The following is a 20,439-nucleotide window of genomic DNA, read 5'->3' as shown; positions in this document are numbered from 1 at the left end:
GCTAGCATCCATCTTGGCTGAGCGATGCGTGGGCCACCAGGAAAAACTCTGAATCCGAATGATTGGCCAAAGACCACCCAGAAACTAATCCCATCACCATAAAACCCAAGACTGCGAGCCACGCGGCAGAGCAGATCTCCTGGGTTCCCTTACACTCCTGCTCTCCCCCCGGGTGCCCTTTCCCAATAAAATCTCTTGCTTTGTCAGCACTTGTGTCTCCTCGGACAATTCATTTCCGAGTGTTAGACAAGAGCCCAGTTTCGGGCCCTGGAAGGGGTCCCCCTTCCTGCAACAGTTTCTTTTCCAAGAAAGCGGGGATGGAAATGCCTCCAGGCTCCTGGTCTCTGAAGTTGGAAGTGCCACACCTGCAGAGAGGTGCTCACAAAGCAAATCATTTTGTGAAAACCTGTGTCCCCAGGCTGCAGAGGGGGGTGAAAAAAACTAAGGACAGGGGAGATCTTTGGGAAGAATTCTGCAAGTAAAGCCTAGCAGGAACCCAAGACCCCCAGGTGATTCCCACCACCCACTCACCTCTCCCCTCCCAGCCCCCAAAGGGCACAGGCAGGCTGTGGACCACCACACTCATCCCAGAAAGAGCCCCTCTCCAGGGAATCAGGTTGGCCTTCTTTGTTTCTAGAAGTTCCCTCTTTAAATCCTCCCTTCCTGAGGTCTCAGGTGTGAGGTTTCCCATCAGGGCTCTGAATGCGGGTCTTGCTCTTGCATTTTTTTCAAAACCTTCAAGGCTGGGTCAGCTAGCCCAGAAGGAGGGTCCACTGTCTCTCGTGAACTGTTCTCTGTAACTCGAAAAGGAAGGAGAAGAACTAGCCCGGACGATCTGCAAATAGTGTAGAGCACCAGGATATGATTAGTATTATCAGGTTAGTCTTGATTCCCCACTACAGATTGGGAACACAGAAAGTCGAGAAGGAGCTCAGAAAAGGGTGAGGGAAACAGGAAACCTTTTTCTTCTCTTTCCCTGCAGCAGTTGCAGGTTAAACAGCTGCATGGATGCCTTTGAAGGTATTTTCTCAACATGCAGATGTGAGTTTGGGATGTAACATCCCCAGAGAAGACGCAGAGCAGGAGGAAGAAGAGGAGGAAATGGCAGCTTCTCAGGTATGTGTCCTGTCCCGGGTCTGGGGCTGTGTCTGCTTTTCTTCCTGAAACGCCTGGACTGAGAATCTGCAAACCTTTAGTTCTCTGCTGCTAATTTTTCTGCTTAGGATGCTTGTTATCACCTTATTTTTTCCTTTTTTTTTTTTTTCAATAGTGAAAACCAGCTCTTCAGGTTGCGTCTCCCTGATGTCCCAGAGCCTTTTCTCCATTGTCTGTATCCCGGCTATAGAGCATGATGAATTCTCAGCATGAAATAGTGACTTTCAGTGTTGAATACATTCACTTTGTGAGAGATGAACACGGGGAGGCTGTAAGGCATAGTTCTGGCGAGGCAGAAAAGGAAAGACGACCTCAACAGAAGTAGGTTACCTTTATTTAGGCAAGGGGGGTGACAGTCGGCCTAACCACCAGGCTGAGTGCCGAAAGGGATCAGGGAGACTTCATACTTATAGGGAGGTTTGTGGAAGCGATAAGGGAAACGTCAATCAGGCGGGATATTTTGAGTATTCTTTTGTTGAGATGACACTTGTAGTTGGGCAGGGGGTGATAAGTCTTCTGGGCGGGTGTAGGGGGTGGTAGGTTTCCGGACAGGGGGTGATAAGTCCTAGATAGATGCAACTGGCCTGGAGCATCAGGATAGATCTAAAGTTATGCTTTGTTTTCTCCGAAGTTAGATGATTCAGCAAGGGGCCTTTGAGACTGTTGTTCTCTTTTCTAGGCCCAAAAGACTCCTTCATTCCAGACCCTGAAATCATAAAAAAAAAAAAAAAAAAAAGGAAAAAGGGCGCCATATCTCTCTGGCTACTTCCTGCTGGATAGGGGCGACGGTTTTGGGTCTGGAATGGAGGATCGTCCTAGTGCCCACAGTCTCATTTTTCTGAGCTTGAGGTGAGGCTCTCGAGAAGAAGAATGGTCTTGACCTGATCTCGAGAGATGGCCCGAATCCGTTCTTGGAGAAACCTTTGAAAGAGATTAAAGAGACAGGGTCCAAATAAGAGGAATAGAATGATAAGTACCAACGGTCCCAGGAAAGGGAGCAACCAAGGGAGTATCTGTTGGAACAGGTTTTGGGGAATGTAAAGGTTTTGTAACTCTTTCCTGCGGCGCTCAATTCTGTCTCTAAGTTCTTTGACTCGGCCCTGGACTATGCCCGTTTCATTAACAAAATAGCAGCAGTTCTCTCCTAGGAAAAGGCAGGTCCCCCCCTTTTCAGCAGTGAGAAGGTCCAGGGCTCCCCGATTTTGTAGGGCCACAGAAGCAAATGAGTTACTTTGTTTTTGGATTGAAACGAAGAACTCTACTACCTGCTCCGTGTCTTCATTAAGTTCTTGGGACAGCTTGTAATAGAAATGAGCAGAGGTCGAGATGCCTCCAATCCTGGTGCCTAGGGCTGCTGCTATGCCAGTCTCAATCAGGAGGGGGGCTATGACAGCTAGTCTTTTTCTGTGGGACAGTTCCCCTTGGGGGTAAACTATTTGTTCTATCTCTTCCTCTTTGAGGAATGTTAGGCCTGGGGTCAGGAAGACCAAGATGCAGGGTCCAGGGGAGTCTAAGGGGAGGCATGAATATGCATAGGTCCCACAGAGAATGAAGATTCCTGGATTGGTGCAATTATTTGTGCTGTTCCAGAGAACCCAAGTGGAACAGAAGGAGGGAGCGGAGTTTGTAAGACCAGTGTAGTTGGGACTAGAGTAGTTAATACAGGTTAGGTTTGAAGAGGCTGAGAGTAGGACATTGTCAGAGACTGGCCCAATGAGTTGTGTAGTTTTCTGTTGGGAAGGGGAGGTATAGTTGCCCTGTGACAGCCAGGTTGAGGGTAAGGGAATTGCTATGTGTGGTGAGGGAGACAGTGACATGCATATTCAACACTGGGATGTGTGTTGTGTGTACTGGAAGAATTGGAAGGAAGAGTTGAGAAGGCGGGTAAGGTGTTGGTTGCCAGAGGGAGGTTTTAGGAGAGGCCGTAATTGGGAAAGGAGGTCTAGACGTTTGTAAGGCTCAGGGGTCGCCTGTAACTGGGGAATTATGTTCTTTATAACTTGTTCTTGTTTCTTTTCCCGATTTTGATCTAGTACCCCACCCCCGTCTGAGTACCCCCAGTGGGTAATGGGATAAAAACATATGTTTCTTCCATTTGGCTCATGGCAGGTACTCACGAAACTCCCTCTCTTTTGTACTTTGACAGTGAGTAGGGATTTGGACTTCCCGCCCCTGAGGTTCATGGTGCATGGTTTTGGAGCTGTATTATAACATGAGGAATGTACGTAGGAATAAATGTCTGAGCAGGGGCAGGGAGTAGACAGAAGGCTGGGGAGTGCAGCAAGGATAAGGAGCAGAGGAGTCATGGGCTGTTAGTTAGGCAGTTCAGAGGAAATAGCGCCCTAGGAGCAGAACACAGCCAGCAACGTAGGCGATACCCACGGAAAGACGAAGGATAGGCGGCCAGTCCTGAGGGGAGACAGTTACTAGGCCTATAGCAAGGATTAAGATCAGGAGTGCAGTTATGGTGAGAGAGACAGGGAGAGGCCAGTCAGGGTGAGGGGCAGAAGGCCCCAAGTTGGTGGTGGTTTGAATCTGAGGAGGAACAGTGCTCATTAGGATGTAGAATGATGTAGAGAATGAAAGTAAAGAAATCGATTTCGTCTGGAGTCAGGTTGTAGAAGGTTCCCTGGAGCCACAGTTGAGACACCAGTGTAGTCAGGTCTTTGAAGGAGGTTCCTGTCGGGGCGCTGATCCAGAGGTCTTGTAGTAGTTGGGTCAGGAACAGTTGTAGGTTGAAGAGAGTCCAGGTCATTCAGTGTCCTCTCCGATGGTTGACAGGGGTTGTCGCCGGGTGAATTTTAAGGAGGTGGGTCCTGTGAGGGAGACCTGATAGGTGTCATTTAAGGAGGGCAGCGCAGGATTGGAGGTGACTCGTTTTAGACGAGAGAGGTGTACCCAGGAAGTGACCTTTTCGAGTTTAGCTGCAGTTGGGGTAAGGAGGATGACTTTGAATGGTCCCTGCCACTTTGGGGTTAGGTCACCCTGGGAATTATCAGACAGATAGACCATGTCCCCAATTTGTAAAGGGGGCAGGGAGGCTTGGGGGTCAGGGGCACGCAGATTGTGGTTGACGTATCTCCAGAGGGCATTGCGGAGTTGCGCCAGCAGAGGGGAGTGTAGGAAGCTTGGTATGGGAGGAGGTTTAGGGGGGAGTCCAGGAGGGAGCATGGGCCGTCCATACATCACCTCAAAGGGGCTCAGCCCCAGGGGCTTTCTGGGCAAAGCCTGTATTCTGAGGAGAACAGTTGGTAAAAGTTTAGTCCAATCCAGATGTACCTCGAGGGTTAATTTGGTAAGGGTTTCTTTGATTATTCTATTCATCCTTTCTACCTTTCCTGAGGACTGGGGACGGTATGGAATGTGAAATTTCCAGGGTATCTGTAAGAATTGGACAAGTTGTTGGGTGACCTTGGATGTAAATTCTGGGCCATTATCAGACTGTAGGGATGAAGGCAGCCCAAACCTGGGGTTAATTTCTGTGAGGAGGATTTGGGCCACTGTGTGGGCTCTTTTGTTTGTAGTGGGAAATGCTTCTACCCATCCCGAAAAGGTGTCTATAAGGACTAGTAGGTATCTGACTCTCCGGACCCGGGGCATATGAGTAAAGTCTATCTGCCAATCCTGTGCTGGGAGGCTGCCTCGCATTTGATGGGTTGGAAAGGATGTTGGTTTAAGGTTGGAATTGGGGTTAGTACGTTGACATGTTTGACAGGAGTGGGTAAGGTTATCTAAATATTGTTGGTCAGCATTGGATATGGGGAAGTGGTTACGGAGGAACTGCTGGAGTGTCTTGGATGAGGGATGAAAAAGTGAGTGTAGATAAGAGAGGATTTCTCTGGTGGTGGGAGGGTCGGGTGGAGTCAAAGATAAGATGACAGGGGACTGGAGGGAAGGATGGGACAGGGCTATCTCTTTTCCCTTCTGGTCTGCAGCATTGTTGTAGGCTGATATGAGACTTCCCTTTTGATGTCCCCTACAGTGGAGGACTGCGACTTTGTTTGGTAAGAGTGCTGCCTCTAGAAGTTTGTGAATCAGGTCTGAATTAATAATAGAGGATCCCTTTTGGGTTAGGAAACCTCTTTCTCTCCATATTAGGATGTTTGAGTGAAGTTATGTTATAGGCATATTTGGAGTCTGTGTGGATGTTAACCCTTAGATTTTTTAGCCAGAGTTAAAGCTCTGGTGAGAGCTATCAGTTCTGCCTGTTGGGAGGTGGTGTGAGGTGGCAGCGGTGAAGCTTCAATTGTCTGGGTTTTATGATTGTGACAAAGGTCCCCCTGGATGATGGCATATCCTGCTGCAAACGGTGGGGATTTTTGAGAGCTGCCATCAACGAACCAGTGTGGGGTGTCTGGGTCTAGGATGGGTGTTGGAAGGGGTTTTGGGTAAGATCTACTCTTAGGCTGCAGCTATGTAAGAGGGAGTCTGTTGTAGGGGACATGGGTAATAAGCTGGCGGGGTTAAGGGGAGAGCAGGGGGAGAATGAGAGCTGAGGGTCGAGGAGAAAGGCATGTAGGACCTGTACCCTGGAAGGGGGACGGGAGAGGAAAGCCCGATGTGACAGCAAGTCTCGGAAGGTGTGTGGAGAACAGACTGCTAAAGGGGCATGTCTAGAGAGTTTATTTGCTTCAGGTATGAGGGCTGCGATAGCAGCCATGGCCTGTATGCAGGGAGGCCACCCCTTGGTCGCCATGTTCAGCTGTTTTGATAGATGGGCTATGGGAGCCCAGGTGTCTCCAGCCCACTGACATAGAAGCCCCAGGGCCTGTCCTTGGTTGGAATGTGCAAAGAGAAAGAATGGTCTGGTGTGATCTGGCAGGTGGAGAGTTGGCACTCGGAGGAGGCTCTGGGTGAGTTGGCCAAGAAGATTGGCCAGCGAGGAGTGATTAAAGGGGGGCTCATCCAGACATCCTTTAGTTGCCTCATAGAGCGGCTTTGCAATGAGGGAGAAGTTGAGGATCCAGATACGGAAAAAATTTAGGAAGCCGAGGATAGACAGGAGTTCCCTTTTTGTTTTTGGAAGTGGACAGTTAATTAAGGCCTGGATTCTATCTGGGGGAATAGTTCTTTGTTGATGGGATATGGAAAGTCCCAGGTAGGTGACTTTTGTCTGGACTGTTCGGGCCTTAGATTGGGATACCCGATAACCCCAGGATCCCAGGGCCCCAAGGAGTTTGGCAGTATGTTGGAGGCAGAGTTTTCGGGCTGAGCTACAAAGGAGGAGGTCATCTACGTATTGGAGGAGATGACTCGGGGCTAGGTTGAGAGCCTGTAGGTCCTTTTGTAAAGCCTGTCCAAAAAAGTGGGGACTGTCTCTAAACCCCTGGGGGAGAACTGTCCATGTTAGCTGTTGGGAAACGTGAGCCTCGGGGTCTTGCCAGGTGAAGGCGAAAAGAGGTTGGGAGAGGGGGTGGAGGGGGATGGTGAAAAAAGCATCTTTGAGATCTAATACTGTGAAGTGGGTTGCAGTTGGGGGTATGGTAGACAGAAGGGTGTAAGGGTTAGGGACTACTGGAAATGTCGGCATAATAGCCTCATTGATTTTTCTCAGGTCCTGGACCAGTCTCCAAGAGTTTGGTCCCTTTCTTACTGCCAGAATAGGGGTGTTGTGTGGTGAATGGGTAGGAATTAGGATAGAGGCTTGAAGAAGATGGTCTATGATAGGCTTAAGTCCCTTGTGGGCCTCTGGGGTGAGAGAATACTGTTGTTGGGTGATTATAGTCGAGGGGTCTTTTAGGATAATGTGGACTGGGGGATGATGTTTGGCTATTGATGGGTGATCAGTGTCCCAGACTTGGGGGTCTAAGGCAGGTAGATCCAAGGGAAGGTCAGGGGTGAGGGATAGGGACTGTCCAGGTGCCATTTGCATGCAGAATATAGAGACTGTATCGAGGGGGTTATGGTAATAAAGACCCCCAATTTGGATAACAAATCTCTCCCTAGAAGTGCCATTGGGCACTGAGGCATTATGAGGAATGAGTGTATAAGGGTTGATTTTCCAAATTGACAGAGTAATGGAGGGCTGATTTTTGGCCTTAGGGGAACTCCAGAGACCCCCTTGATTGTGATTTCTGAATCTTGAGTTGGGCCAGAGTAGGAAGTTAAGAGAGAGAAAGTGGCTCCAGTGTCTATTATAAAAGAGGTCTTTTTTCCAGCCACTACCCCATCTACCCTAAGTTTTGAGCCCGTGTTCAGGACACGGGCTGGGGGGCTGGAACCCGGGCCCCATCATTGGAACAATTCTTGTAGAGTTGGGCTGGGGTTCCGGGGAGAAGTGGGGATCTCCTCAGGTGCACCAGGGCTGCGTCCCTGTGGACATTCCACTCTCCAGGTCTGGGAGGTGGGGACCTCCCCAGGGGTGCCAGGGCACCCCCGGGAACAGTCCATCTTCCAGTGTCCCCATTGGCCACAGGATGGGCATGCTTTTGTGGGGGGCCGCGGGTTTGGGCATGCCTTTGCCCAGTGTCCTGACTGGTTGCATCGGAAGCAGGGTCCGGGGGGAGTCTTAAGCCCCGTTCTGGGATGACTTGGGCCAGGCTGATCTCTTTCTTTAATTGCTGCTGCCAAAAGGGCATATTTAGCTTTTCTCTCACAGCCTCCTCCTCTCTATTATTGAACACCTTGAAGGCTACTTCTAGAAGGTCTCTCTGGGGGGTCTCAGGGCCCTTTTCTAGTTGGCGAAGCTTGCGTCTGATGTCGGGGCAGATTGGCTGATGAAGTGAACGTGAAGGTACAGTAACCCAGCAGGGGTAGTGATATCTAGGTTGGTATACTTCTGGACTGCCTCTGTGAGGCGTGCCAAGAATAAGGCTGGATTTTCATCTGCCCCTTGGGTGACTTCTCTGACTCTATCATAATTGACATGGATATGAGTATTTTTCTGCATTTCTTCTAGAATGCAGGTGATCATATGATTGAGTCTCCTGATACCTGGGTCACCGGGCTGGTAAGTCCAGTGGGGATCTAACTGAGGCACCGCCTCATCAGCAACTGGGCTGTCCCGGTCTTGGTTATGTAAATGATCAGCATGGGCTTCTGCCGCTTGCCAGATACGGTCTTTTTCATCTGGGGTGAGAGTGGCATTTAGGATATAATATAAGTCACTCCATGTGAGGTTATAGGCCTGAGAGAGTCTCAGGAATTCTTTTCTGTATCTGGTAGGATTTTCAGAAAATGATCTTAACTTTTCTTCTATCTGGCTCATATCTGACAATGAAAATGGCACATGGACTCGGGTGGGGCCCTCTGGTCCTGCCACCTCTCTTAGGGGAAACATGTGCTGGGTACGTGACCTTGTGGCAGGGGGGGAAGGAAGGGGGAGGGGGAGTCGGGGAGATGGGGTAGCGGGGCTGAGGGGGAGTCAGGAGAGGTTTCAGTGCCAGTAGGTGAGTTGGATGAAGGGGAAGGAGAGGGGCGGCGGGGTGGCGGGTAGGGAGGGGGCTCGTCCACGGGGTCGAACTCTGGGGGTGCAGAAGGTTGCGGTCTGCGGTTAGTTGAGGAAGAAGAGCCCTTGTGCTTGGGAGGCAAGGTGCATAGAAGGACCTCATGGGTGGAGCAGTCCTGGCATAGGGAGGGCCTGCTCCGAACGGCCCAAAAGGCTTGGGCATAGGGGATCTCCGACCACTTGCCATTCCGTTTAAGGAAGTCAGTGAGATTTTGGAGAATGTTAAAGTCAAATGTGCCGACCTCAGGCCAGCGGTCTTGATTGTCTAATTGGTATTGAGGCCAAATCTGTGTACAGAGTTGCTTTAAGCGGTTAGCTTTGAGTTCAGTGAGTGAGAGTGGTTTGAGATTTTTGAGAACACAGGCCAGAGGGGAATCTTTTGGGACAGATTGGCCAGACCCCATAATTGAAAGGCAAGCAGAGGCTCCTATTGGGAACTCGAGTCGTCACCTGCAGTCGCAATAGGAGTTATGAGAAGAGAGCTCTGTGTCGAGGTGGAGCGTCCCCCACCGTCGCCCACAGAGAGGCCCTGGGCCAGGGGTCCCTGGGACCCTGAGAGGACTGAATTCTAGGGCGCCTCTAGAACTCCGTCCGGATCGGATCTTACCTTAATCTAGGGGCCGGCTGGAGTGGCGTGTTGCATGTAGAGCTGTCGAATGGCAAGAGGTCCCTATTCTGGAGGTCGTCAGAGAGAGAGAGAAAAGGGGGTAAAGCCGAGGCCTGGGGGTACGCAAATCATCAATAAAGCCTTAGCACAAGGCTTGCTCCGCTCACGAAGGCACTAGGCGTCCCCGAGGGGGACTTAAGAGCCCTGGCAGAGAAGTGAGCTCGGAGGATGTTTGCGCTCCCAGACTCCGGAGGAAAAGGGGAAAACAGTGAGAGGGAGGGAGAGTGAGAGAGAGTGAGACGAGTGCCTCGCCCCCTCCCGGGTTTCGGCACCAAAAATGTAAGGTACAGTTCCGGCGAAGCAGAAAAGGAAAGACGACCTCAACAGAAGTAGGTTACCTTTATTTAGGCAAGGAGGGGCGACAGTCGGCCTAACCACCAGGCTGAGTGCCGAAAGGGATCAGGGAGACTTCATACTTATAGGGAGGTTTGTGGAAGCGATAAGGGAAACGTCAATCAGGCGGGATATTTTGAGTATTCTTTTGTTGAGATGACACTTGTAGTTGGGCAGGGGGTGACAAGTCTTCTGGGCGGGTGTAGGGGGTGGTAGGTTTCCGGACAGGGGGTGATAAGTCCCAGATAGATGCAACTGGCCTGGAGCATCAGGATAGATCTAAAGTTATGCTTTGTCTTCTCCGAAGTTAGATGATTCAACAAGTGGCCTTTGAAACTGTTGTTCTCTTTTCTAGGCCCAAAAGACTCCTTCAGAGGCACTGGTATCTGAGATTCCCATTGGGATGTGGTTCGGTGTTGGGATCTTAGGGAAGTCGGGGAAATGCCGTGATGAATTTACATGTGAATGCAATTCAGCTCTTTAGAACAGGAAGAACAGGAGTAAGAAAATGTCCTTGTTAGTAGAATGAACTCAGCATTCCAGAACTTGTCAGAAGTTAAAGTAGCATAGACAATCCTCTATACCGATAAGAAATATGAACTAAAAAAATGAACTATTAAGCTACAGATCATGGGAGGTATATAGGAGGCGGAATTTGCAGAAAACTGACATTTTTCTTGATAGATTGAGATCGTGGTTTTCCTAATATTGCCAAAATACCTGGCAGTGATAATGCATTTTTCCATGTACCCTATGACCTCTGATGTTCACTGGTTCAGGTGCTTCTGTGAGATTTCCACGCTATGAAATTCATTTTTTTTTTTTTTTTCCTGTCTTGAACAAGGGTCTTGGAAAGAAAAAGTGATGGATATGCCTATCACAGTTAATGAGGAAACGCCGTATCTTCTTAGTCGCTCTTTGCTTTGAAAAATGATCACTGTCAGCTAAAACAGATGCACAATTTGAGAGATGTGAATTAAGTTTTATTTGGGGCAAAATGAGGACAGCTGCCCAGGATACAGCACTTCAGATAGCTCTGAGAGACTGCTCCAAAGAGACAGTGGGGGAAGGTCAGAATGTGATTTTGGTGAAGGGGGAGTTCAGTGCAGTCAAGCGCTTACTTTACAAAAGGTTTTCTGCCAGTCGTGGGGAGCTGATGTCATCATTTAGTGGTTTAGTGCTTTTCGAGATATGAAGAGATGCAAGGATTGGGATCATGAAAGCAGTTCTTGAAAATATCTAACTCTCTAAAGACCTGAGCCACCAGATTTTGCTGGAGCAGAGTGCTTCAATCCACCCTGAACTCCTTCGAGGGGATTGAAGTCAACAGTTATAGCACTAAAGGGTTCATTCTCCCCAGAGGCAGATGGCACACGTCCTTGTTTTTGTTGTTGAGTCACTGGCAACTGACAACACTCAGGTGTGTTTAGTAGAGATGCTGGGGTTTAGGAGTGGGGGTTTTCATCACTCAAGCCCAGGCCTGATCATTTCCAGTACACTCCACCCTCACATCACAGATATAGTCTCATCACATTTCTGTATTTTCCAAAATGTTTACAAGAATCATATTAGTGCTAATCTATGTTCAACTGTGTTAAATTTTAAAATATAGCTCCATGCAAATGATACAGACTTTGCAGGACGTTAAAAGACTCAGAACCAGAGCTCTCTAATTTTTTGTCATTGTATATGTCTGCACCCTGGTCTGTTTTAAAAAAATTAAAATAATATCATCCTCAAATATTTATGTACACTTTCAGTTAAAAATTATCCTGATTTTATTGACACGACATTTTTTTCTATCACTATTAATAAGTATCCCATTTTAGTGTACGTCTGTATGAATGAACATGTTAATATCATTTGATTGATTTTTTTCTTTTTCTTTTTTGAAGATTCCCTGAAGCAGGGAATAGCTACCCACTCCAGTATTCGTGCCTTGAGAATCCCATGGACAGAGAAGCCTGGCAGGCTACAGGCCCTGGGGTTGCAAAGAGTAGGACACAACTGAGTGACTAACACTTTTCTTGTTTTTAGTATTATTTACAAATACAGGAATTTCTATAAACTTTCATTAGAATTAGCTCTGTGCATTTGTCTCTGTTTTATTAAAGTCTAGAGTCATAAACTGAAGTAAAAGTTAAGCTGTCATTTAAAGAATGTTTGTTAAAATATTTGCCAAAAGATGCAACAGCAACATTATTGATTTTAAATTATTTCTCTTATACATTCAAGACTCTGAGAAACTGTCAGAAAGACATATAGTATATACCAGATCATTAAAATGATTCTTGCAACCGAAGTTGCTATCCTATCAGACCTGTAAAATCTGTAAAGCACTTTAAAGTTCAAAGTTAAATATGAATTCTTTCCTTACTATTCTGCTTCATTGCTGTTCAAACATTGTCACTCATGGAGCAGAATTTTCAACATTACTAGATCAAATAAGCTTGTTAAAAATGTGACATACTGAGCCCACTCCAGAACATTTGGATCAGGAAGTGCTTTTTAAAAATATTTCCTGTTTCTTTCGATAGACGGTTTATCCTCTGTCAACTGAGTACAACACTCAAAAATAAATATGCCAATGTTGATCTGATTATTTTGTAATTTCTCTTCCAAATCAGAAGAATTTCTGTAGTGGTTGATGGATCATATCTCATCCTCTTTTCTTGGGGTTAAAAATGTGGTAGAAAATATTACTGTGTAAAAATTATATTATGTAATACCAGCCACTCTCCTAAATCAAAACCATTTCTCTTGCTGGTTTCATCTTGGGTCACATTAGGAAGTCTTCCCACAGCCCCATGGCATCTGTACTTTGTATTTCAGGGACGGCTGACGTTCCAGGATGTGGCCATAGACTTCACTCAAGAGGAGTGGGAATGCCTGGACCTCGGTCAGCGGGAATTTTACAGGGACGTGATGTTAGAGAACTACAGGAAGCTGGCCTCGTTGGGTGAGGATAACTTCTTTCCAGAATCCCTTATCTACCCACTGGGTTTTGGTTCCTGTATTTCTAGAATGTCTCCTGGAATCTTCCGCTTCTTACAATAGTTTTAGATCCCTGCTTTCTATGGGAAAATGGGTATTTCTGAGTTGAGAAAGAAGACTTCATGATGATTCATTATGATTCTGACTTTTCCTTGATGTGATCTGCCTCCTTCTTCTAGGTTAGTGGTAATTCTCTAGGTTCTGTGGTATAAGAAGGTGCCACTCTCCTTTTCAAATCAGATTTCTAGTACTTACTTACTTTGGCCTTAGTAGTACTTGACTAGAATCTCAAGATCTTTTCTTTATGTATTTGTTAGTGTTATAAAAGTGCTTTCGATAAAGTGTTTGGGGATGTAATTTTCTAGGCTATATTAACATTCAACCATGCCTTCACTAGAGTGTTAATATAATGAGCAAGATTACAGTTGTGTCCGACTCCTTACGACCCCATGGAATAGTCCATGGAATTCTCTAGGCCAGAATACTGGAGTGGGTAGCCTTTCCCTTCTCCAGAGGATCTTCCCAACCCAGGCATCAAAACATAGGTCTCCCACATTGCAGGTGGTTTCGTTACCAGCTGAGCCACCAGAGAATGTTAATACAGCCTAGGAAATGATGTCCCCAAATACTTTATTTCTAGGCTGTTTTAATATTCTACCATGCCTTCTCTGGGCTTCCCAGGTGGCACCAGTGGTAAAGAACCTGCCTGCCAATGCAGGAGATGTAAAAGAAGTAGGTTCGATCCCTCAGTTGGGAAGATCTCCTGGAGGAGGACATGGCAACCCACTCCAGTATTCTTGCCTGGAGAATCCCATGGACAGAGGAGCCTGGTGGGTTATAGTCCATAGGGTGGCAAAGAGTCAGACATGACTGGAGCGACTTAGCACACGTGCCTTCTCTTCTCACCTGAATACATATTAGAGTGGAAATTGATGAATCTCTAGCAAAACAAACACTCCTTTTCCTGATAGCAGGTCTTGTGGTCTCTAAGCCAGACCTGATCACCTTTCTGGAGCAAATGAAGAATCCCTGGGATGTAAGGAGACTGGAGATGCCAGCCACATACACAGATAGGTGTGAATGGCTGGAGCCGATGACTCAATGACAGGTCCAAGGGTCAGTGAGGAATTCATCCTCTGTCATGTGGTTTGGGAAGATCTGCTTCAGTGGAAATGATTTTAGAGAAGGCTGGGTTTCTTTCTGCTGCTGTCATAGGCGGATATCACGTGCCCAATTCTGTCTCTGAAGTCATTCCTGAATTCATCTCCACTGATTACTTTTCTCAATCACAGTGAGAACTGAAAATCTCCTCTTGGCTTGTGACAACCTGCATGAATCGGTTACTATTGCATTTCCTGGGGGCCCTAGGAAAACTGTGCACATTTCTGAATAACTCTAAGACGCTCCTATTAAAATTTGTTTCTACTGCTAGATGGTAGTTTGTGAGTGGAATTGTAGACATACTGCCAAAGTTGTAGGAATACTGTGGACAGAGGGTTTTTTTTCTGACTTATAATTTCTAAAACACTGGAAGCTACAAATATGATCTTATACATTTTAAATTTAAGTAATTTCTTCACTGCATAAACCAAAACCTCCCTAAAGAGAAAGAATGCAAATCTCAGTGTTACTTCAAAGTTTCTGTTTTCTTCATATGAACTCATGAAATATTAAGTGTGGGGGGGGGGCGGCAAAAAAAAAAAAAGAAAAGAAATGTTAAGTGTATTTGCCGCAATTCCTCAATGCTAAAAGACTTAAATATATTCAATTAGTTCAAAGAATTTTCGAATAAATTGGCATAAGATCTTAAAACATTTTCCACTATATTTTTAATGGTTTCAAACTATTACAAGTTTTAGATAATATAATCTTTAAAAAACATTCCCACTGGAGTATAACTGGTTTACAATGTCGTACAGCAAAGAGAATCGGTTTTAGTATATACCTACTCTTTTAGATTTCCTTCCCAACTAGATCTCCACAGAGCATTGATAGTTTCCCCTGTGTTCCCACCATATTTTAAAAGTCTCATTTCTTATTTAATTTCTCAAGAACTACTTTTTTATTAATTAATCTTGTTATCAGCTTCCCCAGACTTTGTCCTATGTGTCCTCACTTTCTGATTAGACCTACGTCAGTATCATTTGTGATGTTTAGGTTGAAACATCTAATGCTACTGCTGCTGCTGCTGCTAAGTCGCTTCAGTTGTGTCCCACTCTGTGCGACCCCATAGACAGAAGCCCACCAGGCTCCCCCAACCCTGGGATTCTCCAGGCAAGAACAGTGGAGTGGGTTGCCATTTCCTTCTTCAATGCATGAAAGTGAAAAGTGAAAGTGAGGTCACTCAGTCGTGTCCGACTCTTAGCGACCCCATGAACTGCAGCCTACTAGGCTACTCCATCCATGGGATTTTCCAGGCAAGAGTACTGGAGTGGGGCGCCATTGCCTTCTCCGAAACATCTAATAGGACACGCTAAAATAAGAAGTGGGTTAAAGAGTTAGAAGGCACCTAGTGGCGTCTCCATTTAAGATGACTTAAGTCAGAAAGTAATCATTAGACTGCCTGTCTCCTCTTCATTTAGTGGCTCTTGTAGCTTTTTGTCTTGCTCCTTCCTCTACACCATACTTCTTTGTCCTCTCATTTTGTCACATTTTCTGGGTTTGTGATCTGTTCTGCAGGCTGCAGGATCCTAGCTCCTCTTGCTCTGTTGTCTTCCCCCTGTGGGGTGAAGTTGGTCCACGGGCTTGTGCTCTTCTCCCCTTGATCTGGGCTTTGATTGCTGTTATTGTGACCCAAGCCTGCCCTGGATATTGAGGGGAGCTTCCCCGTGGCTCTGTGGCTGTCACCGCCCTGTCTGTGGTGGGTCTGCTCCCTGGTTGGTGGAGTAGAAGCCCCCAGATCTGTTTCTTTGCTGTGATTCTGATCTGTGGTGGAGGCAGGTGGGATTGGACCACAACTCAGGGAGAGAAGCCCCTGAGGACTGCTGCTCTGGGGATGTTCCCCTCGGGGTGTGCTCACGCGTTGTGTGAGTCTCATGTGACCCTGGTCGGAACTGCACTTGGCCCCACCTCAACAGTGGGTATCTCTGCACATGGCCCTGGTGTCTCTCAGATGTTTTCACCAAGTCACCAGCATAGATCCAGTGAAATCAGGGCCCAGAATTGCTTTCATGGAGCTGGATCCACTGTGGTGCTATGGGGCAGCTCAGACTGTGGCCTGGCCCCACCCCCTCATGTACATCCCCACAAAGTCTACAGTGGCTAAAGCTACACCTCCATGATTGGGGGAGCCCTGGCTGTCCATTCAGATGCTCTATGGGGGCTGAGTTGACAAGGTCCGTGACGGGTGTGAAAACATGGTTTGTGCAGCTGTGAGGAGAGATTTCAGCTTTTCTTCCTTCACCCTGGGGCTCAGCTGTGCTTTCGGCTCCATTTGTGTGTGTGGCCCACTCATAAGTGTCTGCTCCAGAGGCTGCCCCAGAGCACAGGGGTCTGCTGATTGTGGAGGAGGTGCATGGGGGAGGCCGTGGCTGGGGCTCAATAGAGCCCACCCAGGTGGCAGCCCTACCTAGTGCCAGGAACGAAGGGCCAGCACAGCGGGAGAGAGGCTGCAGTGGGGTTCTTCCCTTCGGACATCACTCAACAATGGTGCTCTGCTCTATGGTAGTTCAGGCTTCCTCCACAAGCATCCCATTTATAGAGCTCCTCCCTCCCTCCCGTCCCCTCATGATGTCTCCTCACAGCCAACAGCAGTCCTCTGCCTGGGTCTGCTCTCCACATCCCACGTTCCAGCACCCAGCCCTTGTCTGCAGCAGTGGACACCCTCTCAGGCTGGGTGGGCAGGGCAGGGGTCAGTACCACATGTACAGGTCTCCTCTGCCACAGTCTGTTGTGGCACACTCTGCCACAGGTGTCCTGCTGCCACAGACTGTTGCCGTGTTCTCTTCCCACAGAGGATGGGGCTCCCCTTCTGTCCCAACTGGGCTCCCCTAGTGAGGGGCTTCTCCGGACATGGAGACCTCCACTCTTCAGATCCCCCCAGGGTTGCAGGTCCCATCCCACTTCCTGTCCTCTTCCTTCTTCTTTCTTTGGTCCTACCTGGCTAAGTGGGAATCTTTCTTGTCCTTTTAGGTGTTGTAGGTCCTCTGCTAGTGTTCAGAGGGGCCTCTGTGAGAGTTGTTCCATTTCTGATGTATGCTTGATGCATTTGTGGAGAGAGATGAACTCCAAGTCTGCCTAATCCTCTTGCATCTTGATTCTTGTGTCTCTATTTTCTCTACATCTTTAAGGATATTCACTGAGAATAGTAGATTTGATATTTTTTACTTTGATAAACTTTTATTTGGTATCTTTCAGCTGTGTCTTCTCACAGCACCCGTGCTTTGATGTCAAAGAATCCAAGGTTAGAAAATTTAATCCAAAAGGCAAACCTAGGAACATATGAAAGAGCTCACCTTGGAAATGAACATTTAGTGAAAGACCAGGAATATACGGGGCTTTGTAAAAGACCTAGAAGATGTTTATATGGACATAAAGGAACTGAGACAGTTTCACATAATGCAGACATTACTGCCAAAAGAAATGAGCAATGTAAGTCAAATTGGGGAAAACACCCATTTCAGTTATCAACATCTGCAGAGAAGCGTATCTTTTCAAGCAAAGGCTTAAGCCACTTTTTGAAACATACACGTTCTCTGAAGGGAAATGTGGAAAATCTGGAAAGTCATCCAGTCTCTACTGCAAATACTCATTCAAACCACTCTGAACACAGGCTTCGATTACACATACATTCAAGCACATCTGAAAACCAGAAATTTAAAAATGATGGGGAAAACTCACAATATAATCAATTTGAGGGATCTGTGAGCAAGGGGTCATTATTCTTCCACCAACAGACAATTTCTCTCTGTTCCAAAATGTGTAATGTTGATAATAATGGAAAAGAGTTAATCCCACCATCATTGTTCAATACACATCATGATATGGTTAATATGGAACAACTTCTCACATGTAATAACACGAATCAGGCCTTAAGTAAGAGCTCTACCCCCAATAATTGCAATAATATTTACGATGGAGTGAGAAGCTATTCATGCAATGAAACTGGGTCTAAAACTGAACAAGACTCTAACCCTATGAAACATCAGGGACCTCAATCTTCAGACAAGGATTCTAAAAATAGTACATGTAGGAATATCTTTTATCAAACATCAGGTCTTCCACTAAATAAGAGTACACATACAGGAGAGAAGACTCATAGACTTATAATTGTGAATATAGTGATATTTCTAATCAGTCTTCAAATCTTACTCAACAGCAGAATATTCAGGATCTGCAGAAAAGTTACAAGTGTAAGAAATATGAGAAGGCCTTTACTAACTCATCCAGCCTAAGTAGACACAGGAAAATTCATTCAGGATGGAAACCTTTCAAAGGTACAGAGTGTGGCAATGCTTCTAATCAGAATTCAAAGCTTAGTCAAGATCGGCAAATCCACACTGGCAAGAAACCTTATGAATGTAAGGAATGTGGAAAAGCATTTATGTCTTGCTCAATCTTAGTCAACATCAGCGAATTCATACTGGGGAGGAGCATTATAAATGTACAAAGTGTGGCAAAGCCTTTAATCAGAACTCAAAGCTTACTCAACATCAGCGAATCCATACAGAGCAGAAACCTTACAAAGGTAAGGAAAGTGGCAAAGCCATTTTTAGGTGTTCACATTTCAGTCTGCATCAGCAAGTTCATGCTAGGGAGAAACCAAACAAATGTAAAGAATGTGGCAAAGTGTTTCCTTGTAGCTCATGTCTTACTCAACATCAGGTAATTCATATGCAGCAGAAATCACACAATTGTATGAAGTGTGGCAAAGCCTTTAATCAGAAGTCAAATCTTACTCAACACCAGAGAATTCATACTGAAGAGAAGCCTTATAAATGTAAGGATTGTGGCAAAGAATTTAACCAGTGCTCAGGTCTCACTTACCATCAGAAAATTCATACTGGAGAGAAGCCTTATAAATGTAAGGATTGTAGCAAAGCATTTAGACAGCACTCATGTCTTACTAAACATCAAGTAATCCATACTGGAGAGAAATCTTATAAATGTAAAGAATGCGGAAAAGCCTTCAGTCACTACTCAACTCTTACTAAACACCAGCGAATTCATACTGGAGAGAAGCCTTATAAATGTAAGGACTGTGGCAAAGAATTTAACCAGTGCTCCGGTCTTACTTACCATCAGAGAATTCATACTGGAGAGAAACCTTATAAAAGTACAGAATGTGGGAAATCCTTCAGTCAGAACTCAACTCTTATTTAGCACCAGCGAATTCATACTGCGGAGAGGCCTTATAAATGTAAGGATTGTGGCAAAGACTTTAGCAAGCACTCAGGTCTTACTTACCATCAGAGAATTCATACTGGAGAGAAACCTTATAAATGTAAAGAATGTGGAAAAGCCTTCGGTCACCACTCAAGTCTTATTCAACACCAGTGAATTCATACTGGAAAGAAACCTTGCAAATGTAAAGAATGTGGAAGAGCCTTTATCAAGAACTCATATCTTACTCAACATCAGAGAATTCATACTGGAGGAAAAACCTTATAACTGTAAGGAAAGTGGCAAAGGCTTTAATCAGAGCTCTCACCTTACTAAACATCAGAAAGCATGTACTGGAGAGAAACTCTAGTAATAAAATAAGTGATGGAAGAGGTTTGTCCTAAACATAAGAAATGACATAAAACAATGTAGAAAAGTATTTAATGAAAATTAAATCTAAATAAATACCAGAAATTGCACGCTAGAAAAAGTGAAAGTTGCTCAGTCGTGTCCAACTCTTTGCAACTTCATGAACTGTGTCCATGGAATTCTCCAGGCCAGAATACTGGAGTGGGAGGCGGATTCTTTACCAACTGAGCTATCAGGGAAGCCCGCACACTAGAAAGCATTTCATCAATCCTGTTTTTTGAAGTTCTCTTCAGGAGAAGTATTGTAGATAGTAATCCATAGTTAAAACAGATAGAAATTGATATGTTAGTATGGATCACAAGACGAAGGGTTGGTATTTAGAAATGTACAATTATTAGCAATATATCTTTGCTTATATTGACATGATTTCTGATTATTTGAAAACCAAGATATGTTATTCAACAGTCAAATACTCCATGCTGCTATGCTTCATTTTTAGTGTGTATGCAAAGTTATGTTTTTGATGATTGCTACTCAAAGATGAGACAAGGCCTTCTATCCTAGAGAGAAATCATTTATATTTATTCTCCATTAGGAGATTAAGGACCCAGTGATGTAGCATGTACACTGAACATTTAAATGGAGGTGTTAGTCATTCATGCCAAACATCCCTATAGGTCACCATGAAGTAAGTGTTCAGGGAGTAATTCCACATATTAAAGTAAGATGCACATTTTCAATAGTTATGTCACTTGCATTTTAAGGAAAATACAAGTTCACTGAACTCTTGATGTATCTTTATAATATCAACAGATGTCATGAATATTAGTTGACATGTTTCAAATAAAGATACCTCTGATACCCTAGAAATGTATGGAAACCCTTCTCAGAAAAGGCATGTAATTAGTGTACATCTTGTTTCATTCGTAAATGATTAGCCTCCATTTTGTAACCGTAGAAATCACAGTTCTGAGATCATTGTATCAGAGGAATGAATATCATTGTTTATGCTTGTAATCTGTATTTAATCAGTTACACAGTAGATTGGAAAAGGTTTTATTCTTTCTATGTGTGATAGTACATGTTAATAAAACTGATGGTTTCTTGTGATAAAGCCGGAATGTAATGAATGAAGTGTCAACCTACCGATTTA

General features: G+C 45.5%; 1 pseudogene; it reads left to right on the top strand.

Annotated features, from left to right (window-relative positions):
* Positions 1-8,068: 8,068 nt before the first annotated feature.
* Positions 8,069-19,287, top strand: LOC122692816 (annotated as a pseudogene).
* The last annotated feature ends 1,152 nt before the right edge of the window (positions 19,288-20,439 follow it).

The sequence above is a fragment of the Cervus elaphus genome, chromosome 4, assembly GCF_910594005.1.
Source record: "Cervus elaphus chromosome 4, mCerEla1.1, whole genome shotgun sequence".
NCBI classification, from domain to species: domain Eukaryota; kingdom Metazoa; phylum Chordata; class Mammalia; order Artiodactyla; family Cervidae; genus Cervus; species Cervus elaphus.
This window is presented reverse-complemented; position numbering and strand designations above follow the sequence as displayed.